The sequence below is a fragment of the Triticum aestivum genome, chromosome 3A (assembly GCF_018294505.1).
Source record: "Triticum aestivum cultivar Chinese Spring chromosome 3A, IWGSC CS RefSeq v2.1, whole genome shotgun sequence".
NCBI classification, from domain to species: Eukaryota; Viridiplantae; Streptophyta; class Magnoliopsida; order Poales; family Poaceae; genus Triticum; species Triticum aestivum.
In genome coordinates this window covers 202,626,460-202,641,743 of record NC_057800.1, presented here as the reverse complement: position 1 = coordinate 202,641,743, position 15,284 = coordinate 202,626,460, and positions in this window count along the sequence as shown.

Here is a 15,284-nt window from a genome sequence, read left to right as displayed (position 1 = left end):
CTAAGGCACAGAAACGTAGAATAATCATACACTATACCATAAAGAAATTACAGCCGATTATACCCACTGGGCATTATGATTCAGCACCAGTGATAATAAAGCATACACAAACAACAAATTACATACACTGGGCAAATACAGTTCATACATCATGGACGCGCATCAACATAACTTACCATTTGAACTATAATCTCTTCAGAAAATAGGATTGGCCTGATTTAGATAGCACAAATTTCAGTCTGCAAAATCTCCAATTCATGCGTTGTTACCTTAGTGTCTTGTTTCATTTTTTGACTCCTGCATCTAATACCTACATATCCAGTCTCAACTTGTTGATTGTACGTTCAGAATCATGTACACCTTGTCTTGCCACCTCTAGTTGATTCTCGAGAACATCAGCACATTCCAATTCCAATCCATAATCATTCGGTAACGGCCATGCCGCACTGCTCGTCGATCTTTGTGTTGATGTCACTTCATCCTAAAATATTTCTATAAGTACACATGACTAGGGAAAAAATATAGTTACAACAGTGAAGCGAGTAAGACAGACTATTTTGTACATGGCAAAACAGGGCTAACAATAATGTTACACGTCATGAAGCATAAGTAGGTGATATTTTAAAAATTATAAAAAGGGTAGTCTTTGCAGCCTGCATACAGAAATCTCTCTTAGCTCACCAGAGGAGCATGATGTTGGGGTCCAATCCAAAACACAAACAAGTTACAAATTTAGACAGCACGTTGCATAGAAGTAAGCATGTAGTTGGCCATTCTGTAGCTCAATTAAAGTCATAGGGAGCATAATGAACAGCATATGATTTCATACAAACATACTACAACAAGAAAAACTATGCAATCATTAGCCTAGTATAAACTAGATTGTGAGCCTCATTCAATAATAGTTGGTTAATAGACTTCAAAGCTTCAGGAACACTTCAGCAGAGTAATTAAATGGTAAGGCCTTTAATTATGTCAACTAATAGTTATACAAGTGCCCAACATCAGGCATCATTCTTCGGGAATCTCATTAACTGAGGACAAATAAAGCAATTGAAAAGAGCAAATTAACTATGCCTGAAACAAACAAGGAATTAAACTGTTGAGTTGGATACAATGACTTACCTTAACAGGTTGAAGAGGCTCAGCGCAGATCCTACTTCTCTTGCAAGGCTCCTTCCTAACATCTTGTACTTGGAAATCCTCAATCTTATCTTCATTGCACCCCATCTGCAAGGTGACACAAACTAGTTACTCATCTCCTTGGAAGATAGATATGCATACTTTCCAGTCTATGAACACAAAAGGACGAGATTATAACAAAACAACACCACATAATGAAACATGCCACATCTCTTGCACTTGCACACAATGAAATGAGCATTTACGATGTCTGCACTATGTAAAAACTAGGCATACCTTCGAACCGGATCTCCAGGTACTCTTGGAGAGCCTACTTTAGTGTACAGCCAAACCTTTATGTCACCTATGAGTTAGAAAAGGCCCCACTATAGCAGCCATTAGTGTTTAAATCGTTGACAAGCTCTGTTAGAGTGTTAGGTCAAGAATAGCAAGTAATCAAAGCAAACAGTCCTAGTATGGCTGGCTGATGCAAACAAGCAATTGAACTGACGTGTGAGCAAATCTTACATATCAAGAAAACAAGCAAAGAAGGAGGCTTAAAGACCATCACTTGACTGACCAGATTTAAGGGCATTTAAACATCATGTGCAACATATGAACCAACATAAACATTGCATATTCCAGATTCTACAATGGAATGCACATGTATTAGGTTATGCCATGTATGATGATGCCTAAATGTACACTATAGTAGACAGGAGTGATTCATCATTCCACGCACAATTGAATTGCAGGTTAAGGGCCAGTTCTATTCCGCCTTTTCAGGGCTTATTGTCAAAATAAGCCATAAAAGATGTAAAGAAGTCATTTTTGAGTTATGGGCTTGGGCTTAACTAATTTCACTTTGGAGGGGGGTGTTTCGGGTAGAACCTCACTAAAAAATGAAGGGAAGGGGAATAGTGAAATGACTCTGTTGTCTGCCTATATTACACTCAAAATGCAACTGGTGAAGCCCGCGTCACACCTCACCTTCAAGTAAAAACAAACACGCAAGTGTTCATTGCCCTGCCCGCTTGCATCCCATCTCCCCTTTCCCTCTACCTCGATACCCTGCCTGTAGCACTAGGGTTCCTCCAGTAAGCCGTCGCCACTAGTCCCATCTGGCCTGGTCCTCGATGATGCTCTGTCCAGGTAGGCTAGATGGCCGGCGGGTAGGGGCAAATCTTCCTGGCTGCTCCTCCCTCTGGTACCGCCCTCATTCTCATGGTCTCCAGCAGCCGCTCCACTGTGGTTCATCCAACGCACTACTCCGGCAGGTGCTACACAACTACGGTTGATGCCACAATGCGGCAGAAGGCACCTTATTCCCCCTCCCCACCTCCCAGGCCGTGGCCTTGAGGTGCTAGAGCTCATCCAACAAGGTGAGGATCTCCTATGGCTTTTTGCCAAATTTTCATTCTGATCCACTATACGATGAATTGCTATGAGTTGCTTCTGTTGCTGCTATATGATGCATTGCTATGAGCTGCTCCTGCTGCTGCTATATGATAAATTGCTATGAGCTGCTGCTGCTATATGATGAATTGCTATGAGTTGCTGCTGCTATATGATGAGTTGCTATAAGTTGCTCCTCCTGCTGCTGTATGATGAATTTCTATGAGCTCCTCCTGCTGCTGCTATATGATGAATTGCTATGAGCTGCTCCTGCTGCTGCTATATGATGAATTGCTATGAGCTGCTCCTGCTGCTACTATATGATGAATTGCTATGAGCTGCTCCTACTGCTGCTATATGATGAATTGCTATGAGCTGCTCCTGCTGCTGCTATATGATGAATTGCTATGAGCTGCTGCTGGTATATGATGAATTGCACACTGCTGGTGCTGCTGCTGTATGATGAGTTTCTATGAGCTGCTGCTGCTCCTATATGATGCTTTCAGGTGCTGCTGCTATATGATAATAACCAGCCACTTGGACCATCGAATTTCAATAAATAATTGTTCTTCATTTAAATGTGGGTCATGCGTTTTTCGTTTAAATTAGGCAATGGGATCTCGATGGAAAACATTGACCAAACTAGATTGTGCCAAGTAGATGGTATCTATCTATTTGCATTTTGAGCAAATAGTGAAGGTCTGTTTTCCTATCAGATTAATTACCGCACTGGGTTCAATTTGTGATGTTTGCAAGTCAAATTAATTTTCATATCGGCAGAAAAATGAAAAAATATAATGCAATCTAGACTTTTCATTGATCATACCAAAGATAAGCTGAAAACGCAATGAAAAGAACTGGTTGGCTTATTACATGGAGCTTATATTCACAGGTGCCTATTTTCTTAGGATAATTCGTAATAACTGTCCCTAAGAAACTTGGCCAATATAACTGACGTACAAATAACATGTCACCATGATTGCAATGGAGGAGTGACATACCATAACACACTGTATAGGCTCACCGATGGCTCTCCTTTTTCGCGATGTTCCATGAAATTTCCACATACATCTTGTACTTTTTCATTGTGTAACCCTATCTGCAAGTTGACATGGCTAATTTCAGACATCTCTAAATGATAATACATTGATACCCCTTGCGCATATTTGAACCACCAATTAATGATTGTGTGTGTAGCATAAACTAGCCATGACTCTGTGTGCTGGACTAGCATGCACTCTAAGGGAGTCTAATGTAGTGTACTGGAATTCCTACATGCCACCTATGATTTTGTGTAATGTACTGCCTCTGTTCCTAAATATATGTCTATGTAGAGATTCTAGTATGGACCACATACAGATGTATATAGATGCATTTTTGAGTGTAGATTCACTCATTTTGCTCCATATGTAGCCTATAGTGGAATCTCTAGAAGGACTTATATTTAGGAACGGAGGTACGAGGTAGTATCATGTATGACATCTACATATCTAATTTAGCAGCCAGTAGTAGAAATCATTGTCTGCACAAAGGGATTACTGGTCAAAAATCCTAGCAAAGCAAGCCGGCAGGCACAAAACAATACAAGAGAGAGAGAGAGAGACACGCTTACAAGATCACAGCAATGCCTCGGTCCAGGATCTTGGTTGGCCAAGCTGTTAGATCTAGAAGAAACATCGTCCTTGTAGTTTTTGCCAGCTGCATAACAGGTAACAGCGACCTGTTAGTATATTTGAAGTACATCGGGCAGGTGATGCTAGACAAGTTTAAAGGTGACAAGTACATAGGCCGTGGCGGGTGCTTGGCATCTTGCCAGATGGTGGGAATCAGGTTAGAAACGTCAAGGGTGATGACGCTGCGCTGGCTTTCGGGGTCTGGTAAGGAGATCTAGAACCATGGAGTAGGGTGTTTGTGGAGCGGTTCCGGTAGGGTGGAATACGGTGTGGGCTAAGCGGATCTGTGGCCGTGGACGAGTGCATAGGTGAAGCTGCTCCGGTAGGGTGGACTACTGTGTGGGCGAAGCGGATCTGTGGCCGTGGACGAGGGCATAGGTGAAGCTGCTCCGGTGGTTGGGTTAAGGATGGTGTCGACGATGCGGATCTGCGGCCGTAGACGGGGCATCAGAAGCTGCTCCGGTAGGTTGGATGAGGGTGCGAGGAAGCGGATCTGAGGCCGTGGACTTGTGAGTTGGCAAAGTGGCCCCGGTAGGGTTGAAAATGGTATAGGTGAAGCTACTCCGGTGGGGTTGACGATGGTGTCGGTGAAGCAGCTCCGGTAGGGTTGAGGAAGGTGTCGGCGAAGAGGATCAGAGGCCGTCGACGGGGGCGTCAGTGGGGCGGCTCCGAGGAGGGGGGGTTGGACAAAGTGTCTCCGGTGGGGAGTACGAATGAGCCGCTGCAGATGCGCTGCGGTTGACGAGAGTACCGGCGAAGCAGATCTGGCACTGTGGATAAGGTCGGCACTGAATGGGCTGTGGTACAGTGGTGGATGAGCAGTCTACTTGTTTCTAGGGGAGGTGGGAGGGTTAGATACCGCCGTAGAAGCAGATCTGGCAAGGTGGACGCCGCTGGCAGTGAATTGGCTCTGGTACGCCGGTGGATGAGCAATCTAGGGTTTCGAGAGGGGAGGGGAGAAAGGCCGATGAAGTACGGACGGCGTGATATGAGATGCTCTGGTGCTATGGAGTAAGTCGTTTTTGCAGGAGGGGGAGAGGAAATGAGGTTGCCGTGTAGTGGGGGGAACCGGAAGTTACCAAAGCATCCCCGATGTATTATGTAGATGAGGGCGGTATTGTAACTGTTGGTTTCCGTGCACCAAGGACAAAAGGGGAATTTCGCATGCTAAAGATTAAGGTGGCGGAAATTTTAGAAGGAGGCGGGAGATTTTGCTGCCCGCGGGATCGTTCGTATCCAGTTTCAACTAATTTTGGACCGTGCTAGTGGGAAGGTCATGCGAGACTGTGTACACAGGGCATGCGTCAGCAGTTAAGAACTGGTGTCGGTGTCAAAACCGGCGGATCTCGGGTAGGGGGTCCCGAACTGTGCGTCTAGGCCGGATGGTAACAGGAGGCAAGGGACACGAAGTTTTACCCAGGTTCGGGCCCTCTCGATGGAGGTAAAACCCTACGTCCTGCTTGATTAATATTGATGATATGGGTAGTACAAGAGTAGATCTACCACGAGATCAGAGAGGCTAAACCCTAGAAGCTAGCCTATGGTATGATTGTTGATGTGTATGTTGTCCTATGGACTAAAACCCTCCGGTTTATATAGACACCGGAGAGGGTTAGGGTTACATAGAGTCGGTTACAATGGTAGGAGATCTGAATATCTGTATCGCCAAGCTTGCCTTCCACGCCAAGGAAAGTCCCTTCCGGACACGGGACGGAGTCTTCAATCTTGTATCTTCATAGTCCAGGAGTCCGGCTGAAGGTATAGTTCGGCTATCCGAACACCCCCTAATCCAGGACTCCCTCAGTAGCCCCCGAACCAGGCTTCAATGACGATGAGTCCGGCGCGCAGATTGTCTTCGGCATTGCAAGGCGGGTTCTCCTCCAAATTCTGTGTACCTGTTTGAATAAAGTCCGGTTTCTTGTAGATGTTGCGCTCCTTGGCTTCTACGCCCAATAATGGCCGTCTCCCACGTGTCAAACGAATATGAAAAGTTTGAGTGTTTTTACGTTCACACCCCTATCCGCGTAAATGAGCTGCCCTATTTAAGGGGACGAGGATTTAGATCCAATCCACACCTTCTCCCTTCCACGAGTGTTCATCAGAGCGCATCCGACAAAGGTACATTCCACCATGGCCAGCCGCCGCAACTCCTCCGCTTGCCCTTCCAGCCCGAAGCCTGGATATTGGGAGAGATGTTCCACTCCGCATAGCGAGCTAGTGACGCTCCAGACCAAGGGATTTCTCCCCGCGGCCTATATGGTCCCGATTCGAGCCGGTCTTGCCGTCTACAAGAGCAAGCAGAGAATGCCCCTAATCCATCCAAAGGAGAGCGGGTATGCCTTGTCCCTTACTTAATAAGGGGGCTCGGATTTCCCATCCACCCATTTCTCCGGGGGCTGCTGGAGTTCTACGGCCTCCAGCTACATCATCTCACGCCTGCCTCAGTATTGCATATTGCGGGCTTTGTAGCCCTCTGCGAGCTGTTCTTGGGTATTGAAGCTCATTTCGGACTGTGGAAGGAGCTATTTTGCCTCGTGCCCCGGTCCAAGAAAGGGTCAATGTATCAAGTGGGAGGAGCCGAAGTATGGCGCATCGCCGGGACCGGATATCTGTCTGGAACCCCAAAGAAGGCGACCGAAGATTGGCCCTCGGAATGGTTCTATATAGAAGACGTCCCGCTGCCGGATCCTATCCGGATCGGCCTCCCAGAATTCGATAGTGCTCCCTTAAAGAAGCGCCTAAGCTGGCGTCCACGGAGCCCTCGAAGGGAAAGTGACAGGGACATCGTTTACCTGATAGGCCGAATAAGATTGTTGGCCAATTCCGGACTAACCATGATCGGAGTTATGGCCGAATGCATCATGCGGGGGGTGCAGCCACTTCAGTATAGAAGTCACCCCATGTGGGATTTCAACGGGGAGGACGACGCCACCCGCTACGGCCGTAAAGGGCCGGATTCAGTTGCCGCTCTATTAAAGATCTTGTCCACTTTGTACAAGGGAGAAGAGGAGGAATTTCTCCGCGTCAACCCACAGGGTGGATTCTCTATGCACAATCCCCCTAGCTGGGTAAGTGGTCACATTTACTTGCTCATCCGTTTAGTGTTCCCATTGTTAAATACTTAGTCTGATGACTTCAACGCAGGAACTGCGCCGGGCTGTTAAGGAAATAAGCAGCCCGCCTCCACAACCCGAGGACCCAGGACGGTCTCTCGACCCGGCCTCTCAAGAGGATCCGGACATATCTGTGGAGCTGATTGATGGAGTGTTCCATCAGTTGAGCGAGGACAACGCCGTGGTGGCCATTACGGCCGATTACCCAGGGCTAATCCTGACGCCCCAGGTACTTGAGATCGAAGTCCCAGTACCCCGGATAGGGGTCTGTCCACGCGTGTTCAATTTCCTGACTGCAACCGAACTCTGCAGGGGAGGTTTTTGAGGCGGAAGGCCGAACCTGTGGCGACAAGCCAACGAGGGGCCGCAGGGCCCCGTGGGCAGAAAAGAGGTGCAGTCCGGACCGAGGCATCAGCGCAAAGGTATGGTGCGCCCCTTTACCCCAGTTGTTATACCTTCGAGGCATATTTGACACTCGTGCCCTCTTCAGGACAAAGAGACCTCGCCGGACTATATCCGGAGAGGCTGCCAATCGCGCCTCCACCAGCCAGGCTCCGGGGGCGGAGGCGAACGCAAGGCGTGTGCCAGACATTCCTCCGATGGAGGATGTGGAAGGGTTGTCTGCCACCAACTCTGAGGTGGAAAGCGCCATGAACCACAGGCGTCGCCGGACAATTCTTCGTGACGCTTGCTTCTCCCAAGAGGCGTTAGATGCCTTCAATTCAGGAGATGCGCACCTCCGTGCCGCTCAAAATGGTCTAGCCAGAGCCACGGAGCAATATGTAAAAGACATAGGGTAAGAAAATTTTGGTAAATATATATGTAGCAGTAGCCCCCGAGACTCGAAACAGTTAGAATAACTGGTTTAAGGATCATTTGATATGCAGGTTCTTACAGAAAAGAATTCCCTACTGTCCCAGGAGCTGGAAGAGTGCAAAGCCCAACTGGAGGCCGCACTAGCCGCGGCAGGGGAGCCTAAGGAGGCCCTCTCTGGTAATATACATTTCGAAAGATAAGTATTTTCCGAAGCACGGCTTTGGTGTGAATCTGACAAATAAAATTGTAGATGGCACCGGATTGAATCCCGAAAAGCAACATATCCTACGCCAGCTAAAGGCTGGTGAGAGGGTGCTATTAAAGGTGATGGGGGAGAAGAACGTTCTCCAAGATGCCAACACCCGGCTGGGCGTCGAGCTAAAAGACGTTCGTGCCCAGCTATTAGACTCCGTGAAGGAGAATCAGCGGCTTCCGTGCGGCATATTTAGTAAGTGCTTGAACGAACCTTTTGAAAGAAAGTTCAGCGGGGAAGTCGACTGACAGAGCAATGTCTGTAGGTGTGTTAACAGGTCGTCCGGCGGGGGAGATGCCCGGTTCCACGGGTGACCTTCTTCCCGAGCTCTCGCAACTGCTCGATCGAGTTTGGCAGGCGATGTGAGGTGTCGCCCAGGCCCTGTGGCCATCCGTCTCCATGCCCGAAGGTATTGGAGAGCTTGCGGAGAAGCTAAAGGGAGCACGGCGGCGCTTCCAATTGTGGAAGATATCAGCCTGCCGTCAAGGCGCTAGGGAGGCCTGGGCCATGGTGAAGACGCGGTAATCAAAGGCTGACCCCAACCACATGGCTGAGGTCGGTCCTATAGGGCCCGATGGGAAGGAGATCCCTGTAAGCTTAGTGTACGACCAAGTAGAGTTGGCCGCAAAGTACTCCCAGCAGGACTGTAAATTAGACATCCTGTTAGATGGTATTGAAGAGGAATACAATCAGTCAAAATGACTATGTAATTGAATTGACATTTATAATGCCTTCTAGCCGGATTGTAGATCATTTGTCATGGCCGACCTTTTCGCTTCAACCTCGGGGCCTGACGGTCCGGAGTGTGTCCGAATTCCCATGCAGTTATATAGGAACCGGGGAATGTGTGGAGACCAGACGTAGGGGTCATTAGTGCGTGAACAGACAAGTGCCCGACTAGTTATGTTATATTACATGCTTAGTAAGAAACATCTTCCAGGGAGAATAGTTCCGTTGGGGGTTCCTTTCCCTGGGGGGCATGCCCTAAAGTGCATGTCCATGCTGCGAAAAGAAACGCAGTAAAAATGCCTGGGGGCACATAGATAAAGAAAAAGATCATCTTTAGTTCACCGACCGAATATTCTCTTAAGAACGCTAGCTTTCGGCTTCACCCAGTCTGAGGTACACGTCCGGCTTATCCGGCAGGAACAATCACAGAGGTGCTCCCTTTACCACCTAGCCGAATAATCGGGAATGTAGGGGTAAGCATAGGAGCCAGGCAACCCAGCTTGGCCAAAACTTAAGTCATATCGATGCATATAATGGTGAATAAAAGGTACATGCGGAAGTTTGACACATGTGTTAGGCATGAAGCCCGTATAAATAAGCTTCTGTTTAAAGAAGCCCCCAGGTTTACTGAGCGCGGATAGCGCGTTAATTTGTGAGCCTTTAAAGGTTATAAGAGAGAGAAAAAGGGAGAAGGAGAGAAATGTAAGACATACAATATATAAAAAATGGACAGAGTAAGGAGACAAACACAGGATCCGGCACTAGGCATAGAATCTTCGGAGACGGGCTGCGTTCCATGGGTTCGGCTCGAGTCGGTTATCCGATGCGCGGTACGCTCCACCAGTCAGGACTTGGTCAATTATGAAGGGACCTTCCCACTTGGGCTTGAGTTTGTCCTTTTTCTTGTCCGGCATGCATAGAACTAATTCGCCAACGTTGTAATTTTTGGCCCGTACTTCTCTGCTTTGGTATCTTTGAGCTTGCTGTTGATAGAATGCGGAACGGGCTTTCGCCACGTCACGCTCCTCCTCTAATGCGTCCAAACTGTCCTGCCGATCGAGCTCGGCTTCTCTTTCCTCATACATGCGCACTCGAGGTGAGTCATGAATTATGTCGCAAGGCAGAACTGCCTCTGCGCCGTACACCATGAAGAATGGTGTGTATCCGGTGGTGCGATTCGGCGTGGTCCTCACCCCCCAGAGTACGGAGTCAAGCTCCTCTACCCAGTGCGTGTTAGATTCCTTGAGGGACCGCACTAGTCTGGGTTTGATGCCGCTCATGATAAGACCATTTGCACGTTCGACCTGGCCGTTAGTTTGTGGGTGATAGACAGAAGCATAATCGAGCTTTATGCCCATGTTTTTGCACCAGAGTTTTACCTCGCCGCCCATAAAGTTCATGCCGTTATCAGTGATGATGCTGTGGGGGACGCCGTAACGGTGTACAACCCCGGATATGAAGTCTATCACAGGTCCGGATTCGGCCGTCTTAACAGGCCTGGCTTCTATCCATTTGGTGAACTTATCCACCATGACCAGTAAGTATTTGTGCTTGTGGGTTCCGCCTTTAAGGGGTCCAACCATATCAAGCCCCCAGACCACAAAGGGCCAAGTGATGGGGATAGTTTGGAGGGCGGTGGGTGGCATATGGCTTTGGTTTGCAAAGAGCTGGTAGCCGGCACATCGTTGGACTAAGTCCTGAGCGTCTGCCCGGGCCGTCGGCCAATAAAATCCTGTACGGAAGGCCTTGCTTACCAGGGACCGGGCTGCAGCGTGATGACCGCCGAGTCCGACATGGATTTCAGCCAGGAGATTCTGCCCCTCCTCTTTGGAGATGCACCTTTGAAGGACTCCGGTAGTGCTTTTCTTATAAAGCTCTCCCTCGTGGACTCTGTAGGCTTTGGATCGCCGCACTATGCAGCGTGCCTCATTTTGGTCTTCGGGGAGTTCCTGCCTAGTAAGGTAGGCGAGGAATGGTTCTGTCCACGGGGCGATGACGACCATTATTACGTGGGCTGAAGGTGTTATTTCAATGGCAGAGCCTCCGATTGTGTTAGAATGTTCAGTGTCGGGCAGTGCAGTTGGGTCCGGGCTGTTATTGTTCGGCTCCCCTTCCCATGCCACGGATGGCTTGAAAAGCCTTTCCAAGAAGATGTTGGGGAGGACTACATCGCGTTTTGTGCCGATGCATGCCAGGACATCTGCCTCCTGATTATTTTCCCGGGCTATATGGTGAAATTCAAGTCCTTCGAACCGAGCTGACATTTTTAGGACGACGTTGCGGTAAGCTGCCATTTTCGGATCCTTGGCATCGAAGTCTCCATTTATTTGGGAGATTGCGAGGTTTGAGGCCCCGCGCACCTCTAGGCGTTGGATGCCCATGGATACTGCCATCCGGAGACCATGTAGAAGGGCCTCATATTCGGCTGCATTGTTGGAGTCCGTGTACAGAATCTGTAGTACGTATTGAACTGTGTCTCCCGTGGGGGACGTCAAAACGACGACAGCCCCCAGTCCAGCCAACATTTTGGAGCCGTCGAAATGCATGATCCAATTTGAATATGTGCAGTACTCTCTAGGGAGTTCGGCCTCCATCCATTCTGCGATGAAGTCGGCCAAAACTTGTGACTTGATGGCTCGTCGTGGCTTATAAGTTATGTCGAACGGGAGGAGCTCGATGGCCCATTTCGCAATCCGGCCCGTTGCGTCACGGTTGTTTAAAATGTCGTTAAGTGGTACTTCTGAGGCTACTGTTATTGAACACTCTTGAAAGTAGTGTCGTAGCTTCCGGGATGCCATGAATACCGCGTACGCAATCTTTTGATAATGCGGGTACCGTGATTTGCAGGGAGTGAGGACAGTGGACAGATAATAGACCGGCCTTTGAAGGGGGAATTTGTGTCCGTCTGCTTCTCGTTCGACGACGAGCACTGCGCTTACAACCTGATGTGTTGCTGCGATGTACAATAGCATTGGTTCGCCGGTGTTTGGCGCGGCCAGGATTGGGTTTGTTGCCAGTATGGCTTTTATTTCGTCGAGTCCGGCCGTGGCTGCGTCCGTCCATTTGAAGTGTTCGGTGCGCCGAAGGAGGCGGTACAGGGGAAGGGCCTTTTCTCCCAAGCGGGAGATAAAGCGGCTTAGAGCCGCCACACATCCGGTTAAATTTTGTATTTGTTTGAGGTCCTTTGGGATATCCAGTTGCGACAGAGCTCGGATCTTGGCTGGATTTGCTTCAATTCCTCTACTAGATACAATGAAGCCCAAGAGCTTTCCGGCTGGAATGCCGAAAACACATTTTTTCCGGGTTGAGCTTGATGTCGTATGTTCGGAGATTATCAAATGTGAGCCTCAAGTCGTCTACTAGAGATTCAACATGTCTTGTTTTGACGACCATGTCACCTACGTATGCCTCCACTGTTTTACCGATCTGGCTTGCCAAACATGTCTGAATCATGCGCTGATATGTTGTGCTGGCATTTTTGAGCCCGAAGGGCATCGTGTTGAAGCAGAATGGCCCGTATGGTGTGATAAATGCCGTTGCGGCTTGGTCTAGTTCTGCCATCTTGATTTGATGGTAGCCAGAATATGCGTCGAGGAAACACAATGAATCGTGTCCTGCGGTAGCATCGATAATTTGATCGATGCGGGGGAGGGGGAAGGGATCCTTTGGGTAAGCCTTGTTAAGGTCTTTAAAATCAACACACAGGCGCCAGGATTTGTCCTTCTTTGGTACCATCACCAGGTTTGCTAGCCAGTCTAGATGTTTTATATCTCTGATGAATCCGGCCTCTAATAGCTTTGCTAGCTCCTCTCCCATAGCCTGTCTCTTAGGTTTGGAAAAACGCCGAAGAGCCTGTTTGACAGGTTTGAATCCTGTTTGGATATTTAAGCTGTGCTCGGCCAGCCTGCGTGGGATTCCTGGCATGTCTGAAGGGTGCCAGGCAAAAATGTCCCAGTTCTCTCGTAGGAACTCTCGCAATTGCGGCGTCGACATCAGGATTTAACTGTGCCTCGATGGAAGCTGTTTTATTGGGGTCCGTTGGATGGACTTGGAATTTGACTATTTCGTCCTCTTGTTTAAAGGAGGTAGATTTGGATCGTTTGTCGAGTACCACATCGTCCCTATTCACCGTAGAGCGCAGCGCAGTCAGCTCCTTAGCCACTAGGGCTATTGATAGTGCCTCGAGGGCCAATGCGGCTGTCTTGTTTTCGGCGCGGAGTGCTACGTCCGGATCACTAGCGAGAGTGATGATCCCGTTAGGCCCGGGCATCTTGAGCTTCATGTACCCGTAATGGGGTATTGCTTGGAAGATTGTGAATGCTTCCCGCCCTAGTAGAGCGTGATAACCGCTGCTGAACGGGGCCACCTGGAACGTGACCTCTTCGGACCTGTAATTGTCCGGCGTGCCAAACACCATATCTAGTGTGATTTTTCCTGTACAGCGCGCTTCCCGACTGGGGATTATTCCTCTAAAGGTTGTGCTGCTTCGCATGATGTGGTTCCAGTCTATATCTATTTTTGAAGAGTTTCCTCATAGATGAGGTTCAATCCGCTGCCGCTGTCCATGAGTACCTTGGTAAGACGAAAGTCGTCCACTATTGGACTGAGGACCAATGCAGCTGGTGCTCGGGCTGTTCGGAATTTAGGTTCATCACTGGCATTAAAGTAATGGCCGTGTCACTCCATGGGTTTATTGTTGCTACTTGGTAGACTTTGGCAAGGCTGCGGAGTATCCTTTTTCGCATATTATTTGATGCGAAGGTCTCGAAGACTGTTAATACCGTATTGGTGTCTCTGGGGTGGCTTTTTGTGGCCTCCGGAATTAGGAGGTTTTCGCCAATTTCGGCCACCTTCCGGAGTATCCAACATGCTCTAAGGCTGTGAGTTGGTGTGGCGTCCTCTGTACTATGAATTTTACAGGGTCCATTAAGCCATCCTTCCAGTACGGTTTCATGCCCTGTAGAGGGTTTTTGCCTTTTGGTGTTTTACCCGGGTGTCTGGCGATGATGCACCCTTTTATTTTGGACTGGGCTTGCCTTAAGGGCCGGATTGTCCCAAAATTTTGTTTCGGTTTTCCGGGTGCTTTCCATCGCACAATACTTTCGTACTATGGACGCTAAATCAGCAAAGCGTGTAATATCACGGCGACTTATGGCGTTGAGTATTCCCTTGTCCATGGAATTATTGCAGAAGAATGAAATTGCGTCTTCCTCGCGGCAGCCCTTTATCCTGTTCATAACCAGGAGGAATCTGGCCCAGTAATGATGTACTGTTTCTTTAGGCTCTTGCCTGATTTGGGATAGATTGCTAATGTTCGGGTGGGTGGGTGGAATTAAATCCGAAGCCTTACCCCTTCTGAGGCTCAGAGGCTGAGGAATTTCCGAACTCGAAAATTTGGATTCCTGGATGTTGTCCAATGAATCCAGCCCGTCGCCTGATTCTAGGTTCAAGTCTTGAGTGATATCCTCCCCTCCGCGGACATCCGGCTTGGAGGGATCGGGAAGCCGGACGTAGTGAGTCCTTAAGATAGATGAAGGGTCACCGCACTGTCCCTCTACCATGGCAACATGATGGGTGGCTTGGGGAGAGTTAACCTCTCTTAGATCGGTTTTAGGCCCAATCTGGTCGTAATCCGTAGCGACTCCTAGGGCGGTGAAGCGATCCAAGAGGTCGTTTATGGAGGAAAGCTCTATTGGATCTAACTGCTCAGCAAGTTCCGAGTTGACATGAAGATTGTTTTCGATGGCTCGAGAGGTCATCGTCGGCGCAGAAGCCGAACAGGTGGTCATAAGAAACCGCCTAGACGGAGGGTTTGGCCGACAGCCAAAGCTCCCTTAGCAATGGTGCCGTCTTTAAAGACGGGACGAGGCATCCTTCCTGATGGCGACGACACAAAGGAACTCTCAATGAAAGGACCAATGTCGGTGTCAAAACCGGCGGATCTCGGGTAGGGGGCCCCGAACTGTGCGTCTAGGCCGGATGGTAACATGAGGCAAGGGACACGAAGTTTTACCCAGGTTCGGGCCCTCTCGATGGAGGTAAAGCCCTACGTCCTTCTTGATTAATATTGATGATATGGGTAGTACAAGAGTAGATCTACCACGAGATCAGAGAGGCTAAACCCTAGAAGCTAGCCTATGGTATGATTGTTGATGTGTATGTTGTCCGACGGACTAAAACCCT